General features: G+C 39.2%; 1 long non-coding RNA gene across 1 annotated transcript; it reads left to right on the forward strand.

Annotated features, from left to right (window-relative positions):
* The first annotated feature begins 228 nt into the window (after positions 1 to 228).
* LOC142741348 (uncharacterized) lies at positions 229 to 12,927 on the forward strand. The gene is made up of 3 exons (XR_012881105.1): positions 229 to 445; positions 1,311 to 1,452; positions 12,859 to 12,927. It is a non-coding gene; the product is annotated as an uncharacterized LOC142741348 (long non-coding RNA).
* The last annotated feature ends 6,428 nt before the right edge of the window (positions 12,928 to 19,355 follow it).

A 19,355-nucleotide genomic window follows, 5' to 3' on the forward strand; every position in this document is an offset into this window, starting at 1 on the left:
CTACTGAAAATGCGAATAGACGTGTATACAGTACTGGTAGATGGGCAGGAGTTGCAAGCTCTACTCGATTCCGGTAGTTTTATCACATTGGTTAAGGCTTATTTTGTAAAACCTGATAGGTTACAGCCCCATGCCATAGTGTATCCATGGTGAAACGCGCGAGTATGAAACTGCACTGGTTGCTATAGGAACCCTTGCTTATATTGTCATCTGTCAGCTAGAAGTTCTTCCCTCTCTCATGCATGATGTGAAACTACAACGAGATTTCCCTTTTTTCCTGGAAATGATGAGATAAAAGGCAAAAAAAGCCACAATTGGTTTTGCCCCATGTTCAAAATTGCTCGACCCGGAACTTATGGCCAATGACTTTGAGTTGCCAAATAGTGCTCCTTATTTTCCATTTAATGTAATGGCAGGTGACACAGATGCCACCGATGCAGGATGAGTAGGTTGAAAATTTTTGTATTACTAGACCTCAAAGTTACACGTAATAGTTTTGCCACTGCTGAGCCGAATGACTCTACTCTTGTTTGAGCTAGGGAAAATATAAAAGTAATGAATGGAGAATTGGTGTATTGAGGTGTCACATTTGCCTATCCTCATATGTTGGTCTAAAATTACTTACTGTATCGGGTAGACAATCGAGGCGACAACATTGTGGAGCAGCTGGTAGTTCCCAAGCAGTATAGAAGAATTGCCTTAGTTTTAGCCCCAGGGCATTTGATGGAAAATACAAAAGAGCATATTTCAAAGCGTTTATTTTGGCCTAGGCTAATAGCAGATGTTAAAGATTACTGTGCTTCCTGCCCAGAGTGCAAGTATACAGCACCTTTTCCCAATTTCTAAAGTCCACTGGTACCTTTGCCAATTGTTGAAGCGCCATTTGAACAGATAGAAATGGGTATGGTAGGGCCTATTGTTAAATCTGCTCAATGTCATCAGTACATACTGGTAATCTTAGATTATGCAACCAGATATTCGGAAGCTATTCCATTAAGAAATACAGCGCAAAAATCATTGCCAAAGATTTCCCTAAACAGATCCCAACTGATTAGGGAACTCCAAGGTTACCAGAGAATTATGTTGACTATTTAGGATCAAGCAGCTCCGTAAATCAGTCCACCATTCACAAACTGACGGTTTGTTGGAGAAATTTAGAAGCACTCGCAAGTTTTTTTGTTTTTTGCTAAGGCTGCCTGTCATCTTACCCTAAGTACTGTAATGTTTTGTATCGCTAGCAATAGAAATGTCGTCTTACCATTCTTACTGCTCCGATGCCATCTTTATCTGTTATTTTGTCCTTCATTTAGAAGTAACTGACAGTCAAGGAAGGGAAGGGAGATAACCGGTAATAAGGAGAGCAGGAGGAGGAGGGACGCTTGCAGACTAGACAGGGCTACTGTCTTCCAGCCGTCACAGAGAATTGGCTGGCTGCCTGGCTCAGTTCATTAGGTAAGCCACGTCTATCCCGTGGACATACAGAGAGGGGGGACGGGGACGCTACCTGCATCCTGAAGCTGTGTCGACACGTCACAGCTAAGGGGAGAAGCTGCACTTCCAGGAAAAAAACAGGGCAGGGAAATATGGGCATCTGTGCAGTTTTGAAAATGAAAGAATATTAGCAAGTGTCTTCATTTTAGAATTGCTATACAAGTAAATTTTCTGGCATTGGACAACCCCATTAAGCACTTTTTATCGTTATTCTAGCACTGTATCAGAGATTGCACATGTGTGTGCGATCCCAACATGAAAATATCACTCTTTTAACGACGGCTGGATTTAAAGACCAGTTACCTCTGCCACTCTTATACGAAATGCGGAGGTAAACAGGTTAAGGATGGACCGCTACTCATCGGCTAGTGCTGTGTACTTGCCCCCCAGGTTAAAATTTGCCAGCCAGCCCCTGTACAATACACAGTATAAAATCTGTATACTTTAAATTACACAGAAGACATAATATAACACCAGACCAGTATACTTTAAATGACTGTCTATACTACAAAACAAATCCCTGGTGACACACTGACATATTTTCATAAATACATTAAGGTTAATCATGTCACAATGGGAACATATGTGTTATAATAATTAGTAGGTAGGCTCTCCCGATACCGAATCCAATCAGAGACCACAGTCCATACACAATAGAAAGTGAAATGCGTAGTAATACGCTAAAATTTTGCATGTCCGGGAAGTGAGATGAGTAAGAGATGTATATTGTGAATGTCTGCACTTGCGCACTAGCTCTACTCCATAGTTTAAAAAAACTTCTGCCATTCAGCATGTAATAATGTAATGTGCAAAAATATAATTTAGATAAACTACACAATAACAAGTAATGGCAAAATATGCCCTTTTAGTTTATATAAAGCTAAGATTAAATATCTAGCCCAGCAGACAACCTCAGCAGAATATTACATCATGCCGGATATACAGATCAGATCTGTTATGTATTCGATTCTAAAACCCATCTCACAGCAAACCAAGCTCACCCAAATACGAGGGGTAAGGTGACCAAGTTAACGGGAAACGTCTACAACGCAGATCCATATATAACAAAGCAACTATGTTGTGCATCTACAATCCTGAGCCATTGGTACTGTTTTTATTAGGGTATGTTCACACGGCGGGGGTCCGTAACGGCTGAAATTACGGGGATGTTTCAGCCTGAAAACATCCCCGTAATTTCAGCCGTACCGGCATGTGCAGGCGCTTGAACGCCGCGTCAATTACGGCCGTAATTAGCGCTGCTATTCATTGGAGTCAATGAATAGCGGCTCCAATTACGGCCAAAGAAGTGACAGGTCACTTCTTCTACGCGGGCGTCTATTTACGCACCGTCATTTGACAGCGGCGCGTAAATATACGCCTCGTGTGAACAGACAAACGTCTGCCCATTGCTTTCAATGGGCAGATGTTTGTCAGCGCTATTGAGGCGCTATTTTCGGGCGTAATTCGGGGCAAAAACGCCCGATTTACGTCCGTAAATAGGCCGTGTGAACATACCCTTAGAGTGCGTGCTGTATCCAACCACACATATAAGACGCAATGCAACCATTAGTTTTAAAGACATTAAATGTCTAGCCGTCCAAAGTATATTAGCTGTCCTGATCTGTCTGTAACAGACCACAATCTGATTACCTGTATGGGGTCTAAATCCCTAGCCAGGCTAGTTGATGTGATGTCACTTGTATAAAATTGAAGCTTAAGTTGTATTCTGTTCTGTACGTACATCAATTCAGAAATACTTTAACTATTATTTTTGGTCAATGATACGTATATCAAGGGTTAAGAATTAGCCATAAAGAATTACAAACAATATAATGCATAGATTCATTCTTTTACTGATATACAGACAAGCCAAATTAATTGAAAGTATGCGGACATCTGGATAAATTTCGGGCAAGAATCCACAAAAATCAATATATTTCATTCCTGATAGAACAAAAAAATTCTCCAATTAGTGTCATAAATGATAAAATTGTATAATCAACAATAATAACAGCTTACTATCCATAGGATTAGGACCGCCATCGAAGGCTTCATAAGCAAGCCACTCTCTCATAGTACGCCACCAATTTCAAATTCCACATTTAGCCCATTCAGCTTTAATGTATTGAGCCGATATATCCACTCAAGTTACTTTTTCTTAAGTATTTGGATACTATTACCTCCACGTTTGGGCGGGGAGACATATTTAATAATTGTAAAATCGTAACTACATTTCATTATGCTTGACCTCTGTAAAATGCTTCGATACAGGTAGGTCAAGTGGTTTTTGTCTTCTGTATACCAGAGATTATTTATTAAAACAAGTTAAAAAAACAAACGAATATATATATATATATATATATATATATATATATATATTTATTTATTTTAATATAGATTTAGGGACAAAGTACATTTTCTCTAATATAGGGGTGTAAAGCAGTGTGCTGGAGAGCATCCCAAAAACAGGTTTAGTGGAAATTGACCACATGCATCCTCAGCCAACTCCAGATATAGAGCTCACAGCAGGTAAGTGATGTTTGTGTCCTGCAGTAGGCAGGTGATCTATAGACAAATTGGAGACAGGACTGGCATCCAGACGGGAGATGACTAAAGTTACTGAGAGCCACAGTGCTAAGGAGAAACCTCAGTAAATATATTATTTGGTTAATTAGGTTGAAGAAGAGCAGTAGAGCCCTATGTGATGTGGGTATTATTTTCATACTTGCACACATTTAACAGCTGAATAAAGCAATTTCTTTTGAATGGATATTAATTTCTATGGCATTTATTTGTCACTTTACATCACATACACCTCTGTAGAGTCCAGTAAGCTGCTACAATTTATACTAAATTGCCCCCCAAGTGTCACAAGGGATATAGCTCCTAGTCTAGGGATACATATAGAGCTATAGCTAGTTGTTTAGGTGGGGTATAGAAATACTCAGCCTATTGTATCTTGTGTTTAGGGGAGATTCCCTTGCTGTCAGACTGCACTGGCTCTGGGTGTTTAATCCCAGCATGCGCTCTTCCGTCATGCCATGCGGCCTGTGTTCGTACAGGGGCAGAAATGTTGGGCACATGTATGTATCTGGATGAAACTATGCACTAGGGGCTGGGTGAAGAGGCAGAGTTTCAATGGAAATTCTCTGCTCCTTATCCAGCTATAAATTAGATAGTGCAGCTGCATGCTGTTTAATGGTTCCCCTGGGCTATTCCCCTGCAGGCATACATGTCTATATAAAAATTCATATGCCTGTTGGGTGTTCACCACCAACATTTTTATTTGTTGGATCAAATATGAAAGAAATACAATAAATATTTATTACTGGCTTCCATATTTGTTTCAGTCCTAGTTTTGTATCTGAGGAAAAGAAAGGAACAAATACATTGGACATATAATTTTTTTTTTAGCAACTGCAAAGTGTAGAGGGCATGCTGCTTTTGCGGCTGGTCGGAGGTGCTAACAGTACAGATGCCTAACTGGATAAAAAGCATTTTGTTATGGAGTAGAAAATGCTCAGCTATCTGTGTAATAAGCCTGTTCACACAAAACTTTTTACCTGCCCTTATTCTTGCACTTACATAATTGTTCCACAGAATGAAAACATACGTCACTGCATTCAACTTCTCAAATTCACAACACAGGGATGATCTAGAAAAAAACAAAAACACCTTAACAAGGAAAACATTGCTTTATAATCCTTTACTGCACAGATCCCTGAATCCACATTGTTCTATTAATATTACTTAGGAGTGATGTATTAGCACTGCAGCGTACATTGGCGCACCACAAATATCATTGAATGTAATGGTTTATGACAGGGTTCGGTACTTTTTCATGAAATATAAATTAGGTCTCATTTGTTTTTGAGTTGTGGATAAATCAGAAAATTTTCCAGAGAAGCTTCCCAATTCTTTACATTTTTTATGATATGAAAGCAGCCATTCTAAGAGCTACATCAGAATTTATAGCAATGTGGCAATGCAGTCTATAGATAACAAGGTTTGAGTAGTATGGCAGGAACTGGGGTGGGAAAAATACGTAACATAATTCATACGATATGATGGAAAAGAAAAATTGGTGAAAGTTTGAAGGACTAACTGTAAAAAAAAATTTTTGGACAGGGGCAAAGTTATTAGTTCCACCTCTGAAATGACTTGAAATCTATAACTATTTTTAGATTTTTAATTTAGAAAAAATGTTTATACACAAAAGAATACAAAATCTGCATAGCCCAGCATATAATATATCCCAATCCACACCTCCAGAAATCCTTATGGACACAGATCCTTGGTCCCTTAGTGTAACATCTATGGCCGTGGACCGTCATCCTGACTTACCCTCTGATGGCCGCGGCCATGGACGAGCAAGTTCCTAGCCGGCACTCACTTCCTGGTCCGGACACTGTCTCCTGCAGGGCGCGCGCATGGCCTTAAAGGGCCAGTACGCTCACAGTTGCAGAATACTGCAATTTGCCCAGAATGCTTAGGGACTATAAAAGGGTCTCTGCCCTCTCAAACCTTGCCTGAGCGTTGTTGTGCTACCTTAAGTTTGTCCTTGCAAATGGTCTCCTAGTGTTTTCCAGTTCCCAGTGTTACCTGTTCCTGCTGCCTGTACCCTGTATCCCGTGCTACCGTGCCTCTGTGCCTTCAAGAGTTGGAGTCATGTTGTGCCCTCCGCTGCATCTATTGTGTCGCACCCCGCCGGGTGTCTGTCTACTGTTGGAGCCTCATTTTAGCCTGAATCCACCGCTACTGTCTACATTGCCTCAGGTACCCTTTCTGAACTATAGACATTGCATTGTACCTGTTTGGCCAGCTGCTATCCCGCTACGCGGTACGGCCCAGTGGGTCCAGGCCCCGCGTCGTGACACTTAGTTAAGCCTCAAAGTGGATAGCATATCCTAACTATGTCATGCCCAAACCTTTTTTACGACAGTGACCATATTTCTTGATATAATTTAACATTTTTCTTTGCATGTATATAGATTTTTCATATTTACACACTCTATTGAGCTGCTTAAACCAATCCTCAATCTTCAGGTTCACTGAAATGACAACTGAGTAAAAGGATATCTTTAATAGTAACTAGTTTAAAAACAGGGGTAACACACCACTGTGACATAAGCCCCACCGTGAAAATTAAAAAATGTATTAAACAAAAAAAAAAACACTGAGTTATTATTTATAACTCAGTGTTTTTTTTTTTTGTTTAATACATTTTTTAATTTTCACGGTGGGGCTTATGTCACAGTGGTGTGTTACCCCTGTTTTTAAACTAGTTACTATTAAAGATATCCTTTTACTCAGTTGTCATTTCAGTGAACCTTATAATTAAATTTCTTTATATTGTGGGAGCACAATTAGATTTCTATCTAACTATACAGTGAAATTATATTCAATCCTCAATCTTCAGTTCATCCCTTTTTTTTTTTTCCAGGTTTTTTAGCAATTATTAATCTTGATGAAAAGAGCCTACCAATAAAGAGCTTAAGACCTCTAAATCCTGAAATTTCTGTATCCTCACCAATAAGTAAATTTCTATCATGACCCCAAGTGACTCTATAAATACTATTCCTATTTAGGAGTTTCTATCATTGGGATAAGAAAAAGTGCCAGTGCATAAATATATATTTAGCTAATCAACGTCAGCCTTACCCATCTCAGCAAAAAAGTGATCCTGCAGATCCAGTATATAGCCCAGATTTAAAACTTGTTGCGAGATACACTTTCATTTACCACTAGTTGACATGTAGATTCCTCAGTAGTATAATAGTAATTTTGTATAGGCATATAAATACTGATAACTTTTATGTTATGTTTCTCACCGGGAAGTGTATCCTTTTAACCACAATTGGTTGGACACTAGCTAAATGGAGGTGTGAAGTCTAAGTAATCTCCTCGTTCGTCACCCTTGAATATCTGCGGGTCTTTCCCAATCGAATTCCCAGGTCGTGGCCCCCAGAGTATTTACAAATTGCTGGCAATTCCGCTGTAGGAATCTTGGAATTGAATTGGTAAAGCCATAGGTTGTCATCTAGAGTAGTCAGGATGTGACAAGCCAGAGGCACAGACAGGGATGTATCCAACCGACTGGACAGGAGTTGGAACCAGGTCATCATTCTACAAGTACAATTTGACAAATACGAATGAGCAAGATGATGGTGAAATCCGGAGTCAAGCTCAGAGTCAAAATACATGCAAATTATCTTAGATAGAATGCACCTTATACACAGGCAAGGGTGCCCATGCGGATCTTCTCTTTTAAAGCTGACGCTTGCAAGACGTCATCAGTATGTGCATTTTATCATGGTGATCCACCGCACGCAGAGAGCCTGCGGCTGCAAACATTGGGGTAGCGCTAGATTGGGGCATTGTGAGTAACACTATACAGCATCACCTAGGAGATGCAATGTTACTGAGGACACCAACTTTTTCCATTGTGACTTTATTATAGATTTAAGTCACTATTTCAGGATGGATTAATAAGTGAGAATGAACACTGTATTATGGGTTCTGCATTTTAGATTTATGGCTCATCTGTGAGAAATGTATCTTTGCATAGTTGACTTATCCAATGTAAATTCCACAGACACAATGACATTATTCATATTAGGAGGAGTTAATGTGTAACCTTTAGTCTCTTGAATATCTTTCTATGCAAGGTTGGAATGACCTACCAGAGGATCCACCCGTGAGGCCCACTTCAGGGTCTTATTGCAAGAATAACCTATTAAATCAAATTGTTGATATGACAGTAGCAACAGCATTGTATACAATACAATTGTTTTTTCTGGCTGTAGGGTGGTCCCTCTGAATATTTTTTTTCTGGTGGGTCAAAACAAAATTATCCCTACAGAATCCCACAATAGATTGAACCTTTATTTAGTTCACTAAATAATTTAAAGAAATCTTGTATTTTGCCCTTTAATCAGACACCAGCTTCCTGAATGGAACTTTTCCATTAGCAGACGCCATTTCAGTGACGAATGGAAAGCAAGATATGGCATCCGTGCCGACAGAACAACATTTGGAGTATGTTCTTACCACACTGCGTTCACTAATAAACAAAGTCTCCTCTTCATATCAGTTGTTTATACTCTCAACATGAGGTCACTGGACTATAGTAGTGAAGACCTGACTCAAACATGAAAAATGTTAACTAATCTGAGTGGTGTCCACGCATAAGAACCTTGTAAGGAATTCTTACCATGCATGTTTCCAGTGTTCATACACTCAGCTCCATTCTTTGTTCTGAGCGTACAAACAAACTGTCGGTTTATGCCAAGCCATCTGCTTTCTATGCTGCCAACCCATCTGCTCACCTTCCTGCCAGGCTGCTTCCATCAGATGCCATTCTGTATTCGCAGCTGTCTTTGCCCTATGTAGTGAGTAAATCCATTCATATCCTTGGGAAATACCAGATGCTCTTCTACTGATAGGCGATGGACTAGTATGAGTTTGGCTGGCCTTACAGTTCAGTTCATTGGCTATACTGCGTAACACATATCTCTTAAAAACACATCTATGAACATGTTAAGGGTAAGGGATTTGCAAATAATTTAAATAATGAAAAGATTCTCAACCAGCAGAACATTTGTATTAATTCTTCTTCTTCTTGTGTATATATAAATATAGTATCTGATGGGCCTGGATAAAGAGGGTTGAGGTTGGAGATGTTTCCAGTAAGATGGATGTCATGGGCATGAAAAGATAAGCACAGTGTCTGATGGGCTTGGATAAAGAAGGTTTGAGATATGTATAGAAGTACAATATCTAATGGTCTCAGATTTTTTTTTAAAAAAGGTTGGGTTTGGATATGTTTCTAGCCTAATCAATTTCTGGGCAAGCTAAATAAGCATTTTTTTTAAAGACCTTAATTTACTTCAAACCTGAAAATTTGACAATATTTTTCCTAATATTCCCGGTCTGTGACATGGATAAAATAAGATGGGGACTGTTGAATCCTCTTGCCTTACTAAATCAAACAACTCCAAAAATAATAATTCCTGGAATTTTTAAATATGAGAAACGTAAGAAATCCATATTGAATTATTTCTTTCAAAGTATTTTTATTACATTTTTTGCCCTCGACTACAGTGTAAAGTTTAAGACGAGATAGCGCCTTAGGGATTCCCTGAAATGTATTGAGAAGGTTAAGCAAAAAAAATATTTTTGGGATGCACCAATAACAACCAGCCTCACATAGCCAAGTGGTGTAATGGATACTCAGATATAGTTAAAATACTAAAAAGTTATACATTCCAGGATCTAAAGTATCCCTTCCTCAAGTAAACACGTCTCACTCCTTATCTAGTCCCCCACCTTCTTTAAACTTTTAGATTATACAATTCCATGAGACACTCTTTGTTCTTTTTTTGACTATCTCTACTTCCGAAGCTTTGATATAGTAAAAAGATGGGGAGGGTGGGGGTGGGGTGTTTTTGTTTAGAGCTTTACGATCCATTGCAGATCTATAGCTGAAGTCTGCTAATTCCCCAAAAGGTTATTCCATACACAGTGAGGATGATACTTGCCACTAAGCCGGTATAACACACACTAGCTGCGTCCAATACTTTAAAGCAGCAGGAATTTATTTATTCTGCATATTTCATCCTGCAGTCCTGGTGTACACAAGGAGTAAACTTAAAACTTAGGATATTATCCTGCACAGCTGGACTGAATCTGGTGTGGCAGGAAAACTGAAGCCACCAAGTATAGCAACTCACAGCGTGTTTCCGTACCTCCCACAGTGTTATATAGATTGGCAATGTGCTTCCAACGCTCCACACAACTCCTGCCCACCACAAATATACTAGTGGGGATGAATGGTAGACTTGGGCCCCACATTTTAGTATCAGTAGGGTTCCCAGCAGTTAGACCTCCACCGATTTTACATTTAAACAGGTCACCATGTATAGGAACTCACAGCACCTTTAACTGATTCAGTACCACCCATAGAGTTGCAGCAAGCAGGCTAAATCACCACTCCATACAACTCCTGTCCACCATGTATATGCTGATGGAGAGGGATGAGGACTAGTGTCTACGGTTATAGCATTTGTCGAGGGACCCTCACTGATCTATCATTACCTATATCGTGAATAGGTGGCAATGTTTAAGGCTGAAATACCCCTTTAAATCTTTCATTTCAGAAATTGTCTTATGAGAATATCTGTTTCTGTCAATCCTTCCACATTGAGTAGACAAGCCAATATTATAGGTCAGAAAAGATGTGTAGTTATCAAGAAGCCAATCCAGAGAAAAGGAAATTGACCTTAGAACACCAAGTCTGAGCTGTCGTGTGAAGTTTTAGAGACTAATGAGCCTAAATTTGGAAGTAACAGAATGCAGGTTGTACATTTCCAAAGCTGTGACATACAGGGATGTACAGGAACATCTGGAGTTGATGATTTATTTTTTATTGAAAGCAGAGACAAATGTTAATATCTTATACAATATCCTTTAGAAAATGTTCGGGAATATTTTTTTTTTAAAAGCAAGATAACTGGAGCACTGTGTGTGATCTGCCAAGAGTTTGTATGTTCTTCCAGTGTTTGCGTGGCTTTCCTCCTTGGATTTTCTTCCACACTCCAAAACATATAGATAGGGAACTAACAATGTGAGTCCCACTGGGGACAGTAAGGACATCTTCCGTAAAATACTGTATGTTGGCGCTATATAAGCAACATACATAATAAATAATTGCCCCAAGTATGCTGCTGAAAAGATCAAGATGTGCTTATCAAACAAGAGAGCTGCTGATGTTCTCAGAACAATGAGCTGACCACCCCAGAGCCCAGACCTCAACATTATTGAATGTGTTTGGATTGTTAGAAGCTGAGCTCTTCTTCCGAGACGTGTTCGGGAAAAACGAAATACCTGTTTCCAATCTACTGTTTGGAACAATTATATGTGGGGAATCCTCCAGTGGCTCTACCTGAAGGATAGCAGTTGTGAGAGGAGGGGTAGCTCAGAAACAAAGTTCTACCTGGCAGTAATTTGCCTCTATGATGCATTGGCCTCATACAGACATGGAAAGTGGGCAGTGAGCTTTTATTCTGTTGTTGGATAATTGCACTGTTCTTACCGATTTTTGTTTACGTTCAATGTGTGCTTCCTGTGAGTAGGCTACTACTTTCTGTTTGAAACCTCAAAGAACAAATTAGATATTATAAGGGTCAGTTCACACAGAGTTTTTTTACGTGTTTTTTTGACGCCTTAACCGCGTCGGAAAACGTGACAAAAAACGTCCAAAAATGGCTCCCATCGATTTCAATGGCAGACGGAGGCGTTTTTTTCCCGTGAGCGGAAAAAACATCTTGCGGGAAAAAGAAGTGACATGCCCTATCTTCGGACGTTTACGTCTCTGACCTCCCATTGACAATAGGAGGCAGAGAAAGTGTATTTCGCTGCGTTTTCTGCCCGTGGCACTCAATGGCCGCGGGCGAAAAACACGGCAAACGGCGTGCAGGCAGATTAAAATCTGCATCAAAAAAACTCTGTGTGAACCTGCCCTAAGAGGCTGGAAATGTTGATTACAGCTATATGTTTTTATGTGTTTATTTTTTTTATCCTTTTTTGTTTTTGTTTTTCTCTTTTTATTTTTATTTTAGGTTGTAACCTGCAAAATGTTAAAAACTATTTAGAAAAACAAAAAATCAATAGGTGTATTGAAATATCAGGGTTTTGTGTAAATTACACATATATGGACAGTGACAGCAGCTTCTTCAGGGCCAGAGTCCCTATATTGTGCCAAGAGAGGAGGCGAGGGCTATATCCTGATGTATCCCACTGTATGCCTATACAGTGGGATATTTTGCAGCTTTCTGTCGGAGGTATATGTAGGAAGTCCTCCCAACCTATACTTGCGATGGAGGTATTACGTGATGTGAAGGGGTTCTAATAGATATGCTGTATGGAACTGATGGAAGCATTAATTAGAGAAGAAAGACGTTTTTTTTTTGTTTTTTTTCATTTTTATAAAGAAGTACCTAAGTCTGATCAGTAGTGGATAAAAGTTCTAGAGATCCTGAAGGTAAAAAAAAATATTTTTTTAATCAAATATAGAATAAGTGCACTATAAGTTAATAATACCGACATTGGACTGGGATAATAGGGTAGGAGGACCGAAACACTGGTTACAACAGATATCTGACTCATAACATTCTTAGTGCAACTAATGAATGAAATAAAATGCCATATAGCAGTTTATCGTATGGCTGTAAATTCAGGCCTATATAAAGAGGCAATTTGGTATTAATTTAGGAATATCGCCACAATGGGCAATTTTCGGAATATTTTCCAACAAAGAGAATAAAAGTGTCAATAAAAAAAATTGATATATGATTAATATCTTTGCAGCTGCAACAAGGAAAAGTATACTACAAGGCTGGTTAGATGCAGAAGCTCAGAGTCTAGGACTAATCCAAAGTAAGTGGATTATACAGTTCTACATAAGAGCAAGCAAAAAATATATATTATATATATATACTCCAGATCCAGATAATTTTTGTACCTGAAAATCTTTTATTAGCAGTAAAAAATTAAATACAAGGCACGCTTTGTTTAACAGCTTTAAGTTGACCTTATGGCTTACAAAATAATTATTTCATGGAAAAAAGCCAAATTTTGTCTAACACAATGACGGATGCCATGACGGAGCAGACCGACCTCCTGGGATGAGCGTTTCATCCCAGGGGACTACTGCAGCCTGTGATTAGATGCGGCGGCAGTCACATTGGATGAAGCGTCATCCCAGGAGACCGGCCCTCTGACGTCATAAAGGCCGGCCACCTGGAATGATGTTTCATGATGTTCAGGCTGTGAATGGCTCCAGCAGTCACATGGGTTGAAACGTCATCCCAGGATGCCACGCTGGATGGAGGGACACAGACTTCTGGGTAAGTATGAGTTGATGGGTTTTATGATTTACGATTTCTTTGTGGCGGGATCGCTGCAAACCCACCGCCAAAAAATGCAACCACTGCTATTTGTTGTGGGTTTTACATCCCCATTGAATTCAATGGGGAAACCCGCAAACAAATAAGCAGCGATTACACAAATACAATTGACATGCTGCCGAATAAAATTCCGCACAGCAGGTCAATTTCTACGTTTTTTTTTCGCTCAGTATTTACACAGTGTTTGGATGACATTTGTTTTATCTCATCCACTTTGCTGCTACAGTATTTGCCACAGATTTTCCGCTACAAATTCCATTGCCGAAAAAAATGCAGTATTTACGCAACGCAACGTGTGAACTGACCCCAAGACTGAAATCTCTGAAAGGAATGTAATAAAGACATGGTGAACACACAAAATACTGATTGTTATTAAATATACGAAAGGGTGGTCTTTGACTTTTGCATAATATTGTATGTACAGATTTCTTTGAAGTTCTTCCTCTGATTATAATGTGAGCTGAGCAGAGTTAGATGATTGAGATTTTACTGAAAAAGTGAAATCTCTAAGGCTGTGGTGATAAAATGAGTGTTCCCAGCTGTAACGAAATAGCTTAAGCTTTATATACCATCACATTCTGAATACTGGCTCTATAATAGGCTCGCATCTTCTCTCCCTAAGCCACTGCTTCTAAGGAGGACATTTCTGATGTGAAACTCTCATCAATGTGACAAAAATGTCACAGCTGACATGATTCAGGGAATGAGCTGAACTGCTGGGACATATCATTGAGGAGCATGCAGTATATATCAAGGCAGCTTGTTAATCTACTTCTCCCATGCCTGGGATGCTGAAGCTCCAGGGCTCTCTTGGTGACTGATTTTATCTTCAGGGCATTGTTACTGGCATCAGCTCTTCTGGTACAGACGGCTTGATTTTGATGGGAGGCACCATGTTGCTGCGAACTTGTAGTCAGCAGATGTTAAGCTGGCAAAAAGAAACTTGCAAAACTATGATAAGTGGGTTATTTAGAAAGTATCACTATTGTCGACAATGATTTCATACACATTCATAGAATTAAATAGGAATACTAGACATAAAACAGACTGTCTTGATTATACTAAACCATAATTATATACTGTATGGACAAAAGTATGTGGACACCCCTCCTAATTATTGAGTTCTGGTGTTTCATCCACACATTGCAAACCAGTGCAAAAAAAATCAAGCACACAGTCAAGCAAACTCCATAGAGAAACAATGGTAATATTATGGCTTGTACTGAAGAGATCTTTAAACGTAAGTGTGTCATAGGATGCCACATTTGTCGCAAATCAGTTTGTGAAATTTCTCATCTGCGAGATCTCCCCTGGTTAAATTTGGCCGGACATTGCATATGTTGTTTTGTTTTTTTAATGATGTCTTCCTAATATTGTAAAATATAGAATAATGGGTCTGTTCACATCAGCGCTTGTTTAGGTTCATCTGTTACATTTAACCTTTACGTCAGAGAAACAGATGAACGGAAAGCCAGACGGAAACTATCGCTTGTGTTTGCATTATCATTGATTTCAATAGTATTTTCTCTCTTCAGTTGGTATCAGTTTGCCTCCGTTCTGCTAGGTTTAACTTTTTTTTTTCACGGAAACAATAGTGTGGTCAACTATGCTATTGTTTCCGTGAAAAGAACGGATATCAACTGAAGAGAGAAAAAATATAATTGAAATCAATGGTAATGCAAACAGAAGCGATAGTTTATGTTTGGCTTTCCGTTTATTTGTTCCTCTGACGGAAAGGTTGAATGGAACAGATGAACGGAAGCCAGCACTGATGTGGACAGGCCCTATCTTACATTTTTATCGCCCTGTTCTTATATAATTGTTTACCAACAAATCTTTTCAAAATCATCTTAATTTTAGGATAAAAGGTAAAAAAATTTAAAAAGTCATTATTTTGAAAAAAATAAATAAAAAATTAAAGTAGCCCCAGAGGCCTTACATAACAATGCTCATTTAATATGCTCACTTGCTATCTATTTTCTTTAGTCTTGGTAGCAGTTTTCAACATGGACCAGTAGCAAAATTCACATTTATTACATGCGATAAGTGCAACGCAAAAGGTGAAATCTGCAGCGAAAATGTGGTAAAAAAAACATACTGTATAAAGCATACTGCAGATTTGAAAATACGCAGCATGCCCTAAAATCCGTACAGATTTTTTGCCACAGCAAATGAATAGACCTTTGTAAAACCCTGTTCACTTCCATTGTATTGTGCACTGTTGTGCATTTTCAGTGCAGAATTCTGGATTGAGTAGAAGAGGTCATACAGATTTTGTCAAGGAGGGTTCACAGGTATGGCTAAGCATTGCAGTGTAACCACATATATGAATAGACACGCACACGCACACGCACACACTTGACAGACAGACATAGTGTCCTTATTATAAGCAAATAAATAATGTCACTATACAGTGTATGTAGACAATGCTGCTATACTGTACACAGTTCTCTTCAAATCCCCTTTTTCCTTTACACAGCCAGCATTAAATGATAAAATTCTGGCGCTTAGAATCACTACTAGAGGGAACTTACAGCATATAGAGTCACAGAGCTCCCATTAAAGTCAACGGGAGCTGTATGAATATTATACGTATGTGCTCACCCCCATAGAGGCATTAACACTGTAAAAGCATTCTCCAAAGACTAAGGGCTTGTTCACATGCAACGGAATTGCTGCGTATTTTCTGTCCGGATTTGTGGACGGAAAATATGCAGTAGAATACAATAGCAGAAAAGTGGATGAGATTTAACAAATCTCATCCAAACGCTGCATAAAATTTACGAGCAGAAATTGACCTGCGGTGCGTATTTTTCGTACATGTCAATTCGTGCTGCGGAATGTGGACTTAATTGCTGCGTTTTTCAGAGGAGATATCACCATCTCCCAGCATTGAAAAAAATGCAGCAAAATCTGCACCGTTTTCTGCAGTAAAAAACTCAGGAAATGGTGCGTTTTTTCCACAGCGGAATGTCTGCTAGTTTTAATGGAAATGCTGCATACATTTTCTGCAGCAATTCCGTTACGTGTGGACAAGCCCTAAGGAGTGACAGAGCTCATCAGTGGCTCAGAATGTTGCTCCGTTCCTCACTACTACAACTCTACTTTTTCAGAATGTCTGCTGATAGACTGTATAGAATTTAAATAAAAATAATAATTTCAGCACGGAAAAAGATGCATAAGAAACATCGTTTTGATCTAGACAAATCTGTAATAATTTTAAGGCCCCTTGAACTATTTAATATTGATTGTTCACTAAACCTGTGTGAGAATTAGATTCAGAAATTCCAATTCAATAACGTAATATCTGGCTCTGTGATAAGAAATAGCAATAAAAAAACAAACATAAAATTGCCGTCTGTAGACTCTGCCAAAGAGTTTGAAGACATATCGTAGACATAAAGGCCTGTGACATCACTTTGTTTATTACTGCTGTTGTGTGACATCAGAGTCTTTATTATCTTTATGCTTTGACATAATTTTGCTTACTTTCCCTATACTGTGACATTACTTTGTGCGTTATGCTGTAGTTGTGACAATTTATATTTGTATTTTTATATCACTAGCACTTTTCTATGACATCACTGTGTTCAATATCCCTGTACTGTGACATAAGTGATTTTTGTATAGTTTGGCTATGACCTCCAAGTGTTTACAATCCCAGTGTCTTCCCTATGATTAGTATCACTGTGGTTAGGTTTACTATCACCATATAGTACCACATTTCTTTAGTCTCTAATTATAAAATGACTGGTGCTAAGTCATTCTGGAGGTCTATCTTCTTAAACAAAACCCAAAATAGAACTCTTTAGTATGAAACTAATCACACGATAAGCATATTTTACCATTTGGTAAATAAAGGCACACAATTTTCAGTACACGCTTTAATGGGAAAAGGTCAACAATAAAGTTTATTCCATGAGAATTGGATAAATGTGGTTAAAAGGACCACAAGATCTAACCACTACACAAACACATTAGAGGCTCATCAAAAAATAATTGTAAGGTAGTATTCCACTCCTTCGAGATTATACTGTATGTATACAACCCACTTCAATGTTAAATAAAGAGGTGTTGACCAAATTGATCCATATTTCATACCTTATGGCATACCTTTCTAAACATAGAGTACTTTTCTTACATACTTAATTCACAGTAAAAGTAGCTATTGCAAGACAATAAAAATAAATGCCCCCATTTTGCAAGAGGTAATTCAGTCCGTCAATGAAACCCAGCTTTGATCATTCCCTAGCCTTCAACAACCAGGTCTCTCGAAAATGTCTTTACCAGTGGTCATTCTGGATTGCGTAACTTTAGGACCGCTGGTAAGGGCTCAAGGCAACACGTAAATGAAACCAGTTGGCCCTAGTCTTTGTAGTGCAGCCTAATAATAAATTATCTTGGATATAATTTGTATACCATCCCTTTGATGATTGCTATGGTAGTTCCCTGTTTCACTCCCATTTTACCATAAAGGTTACATTATAATACTTACACTAGAACATAATCCAACTGTTGCTTTATGTATCATGATAATTTTTATTCATTCCTTGTTCAACAAGAGCTTTCGTTTTTTTCTATGCTTTGTTGTATTTTTTTCTTCATTGGATTCCATATTAGCTGTATTTATTTGTTCTGTGTACTAAATTATACTATTATTGGATACTGTGTGCTTTACTTTGATCTTGCTTTATTCAGCTAAAGTATATGTCTTCTACCTTGTTTCCACTGTTAGCAAATGCATTTTTGAAATACACACATATATAGTCGGGATCTGTGCATATGGGGAGTTGCAGTTGGAAATAACAATGTCTATGGCCTCATGCACACGACCGTAAAAACACCCATTATTACGGGTCGTAATTACGACCCGTAATAACGGGCTCATAGACTTCTATTGGCCACGGGTACCTTCCCGTTTTCCTTCGGGAAGGTGCCCGTGCCGTTGAAAAAGATAGAACATGTCCTATTTCAGGCCGTAATAACAGCACGGGCAGCCCATAGAAGTCTATGGAGCTCCCGTAATGACGGGTGTCTACGTGTGTGCACCCGTCATTACGGGAGCGTTGCTAGGCGACGTCGGTAAATAGTCACTGTCCAGAGTGCTGAAAGAGTTAACTGATCGGCAGTAACTCTTTCAGCACCCTGGACAGTGAATTCCGATCAGAATATAGAGCAACCTGTAAAAAAAAAGATGTTCATACTTACGGAGAACTTCCTGCTTCCTCCAGTCCGGTATCCCGGCCGTTGCCTTGGTGACGCGTCCCTCTCGACATCCGGCCCGACTTCCCTGGATGACGTTTCAGCCCATGTGACTGCTGCAGCCAATCACAGGCCAATCACAGGCTGCAGCGGTCACATGGACTGCCGCGTCATCCAGGGATGTCGGGCTGGATGTGAAGAAAGGGACGCGTCACCAAGACAACGGCCGGGTAAGTATGAATTTCTTTAACTTTTATTACAGAAAGGGCTGTCCCTTCTCTCTATCCTGCACTGATAGAGAGAAGGGCTGCCGATTAGTGCAGTGTAATTTTGCAGCCAAAAACGTGCCCGTAAATACGGGTGACACCGGGCCCGTATTTACAGGCACGGGCCCGTAAATACTGGAGCAAAACGGGTCGAATACGTGTGACACCGGACCTGTATTTATGCCAGTATTTACGGGTGGGAAAAAAAACCGGTCGTGTGCATGAGGCCTATATCATTCAAGTTTAAGAGTCTAAGCTTGGCTTTATTGCAGTCCAAAAATAAACATGAGCTTATCCAGTGTACAAGACTTGCAACAAATAATGATAAAAAAACACACAGCCCGTCTGGACACTAACTATACAGTAGGTTTCCTCACCAATGATAAACCTTGAGTACAATGTTCCTTGGATCAGGCTATTCACACTATCC

This window comes from Rhinoderma darwinii, chromosome 2 (genome assembly GCF_050947455.1).
Source record: "Rhinoderma darwinii isolate aRhiDar2 chromosome 2, aRhiDar2.hap1, whole genome shotgun sequence".
NCBI classification, from domain to species: Eukaryota; Metazoa; Chordata; class Amphibia; order Anura; family Rhinodermatidae; genus Rhinoderma; species Rhinoderma darwinii.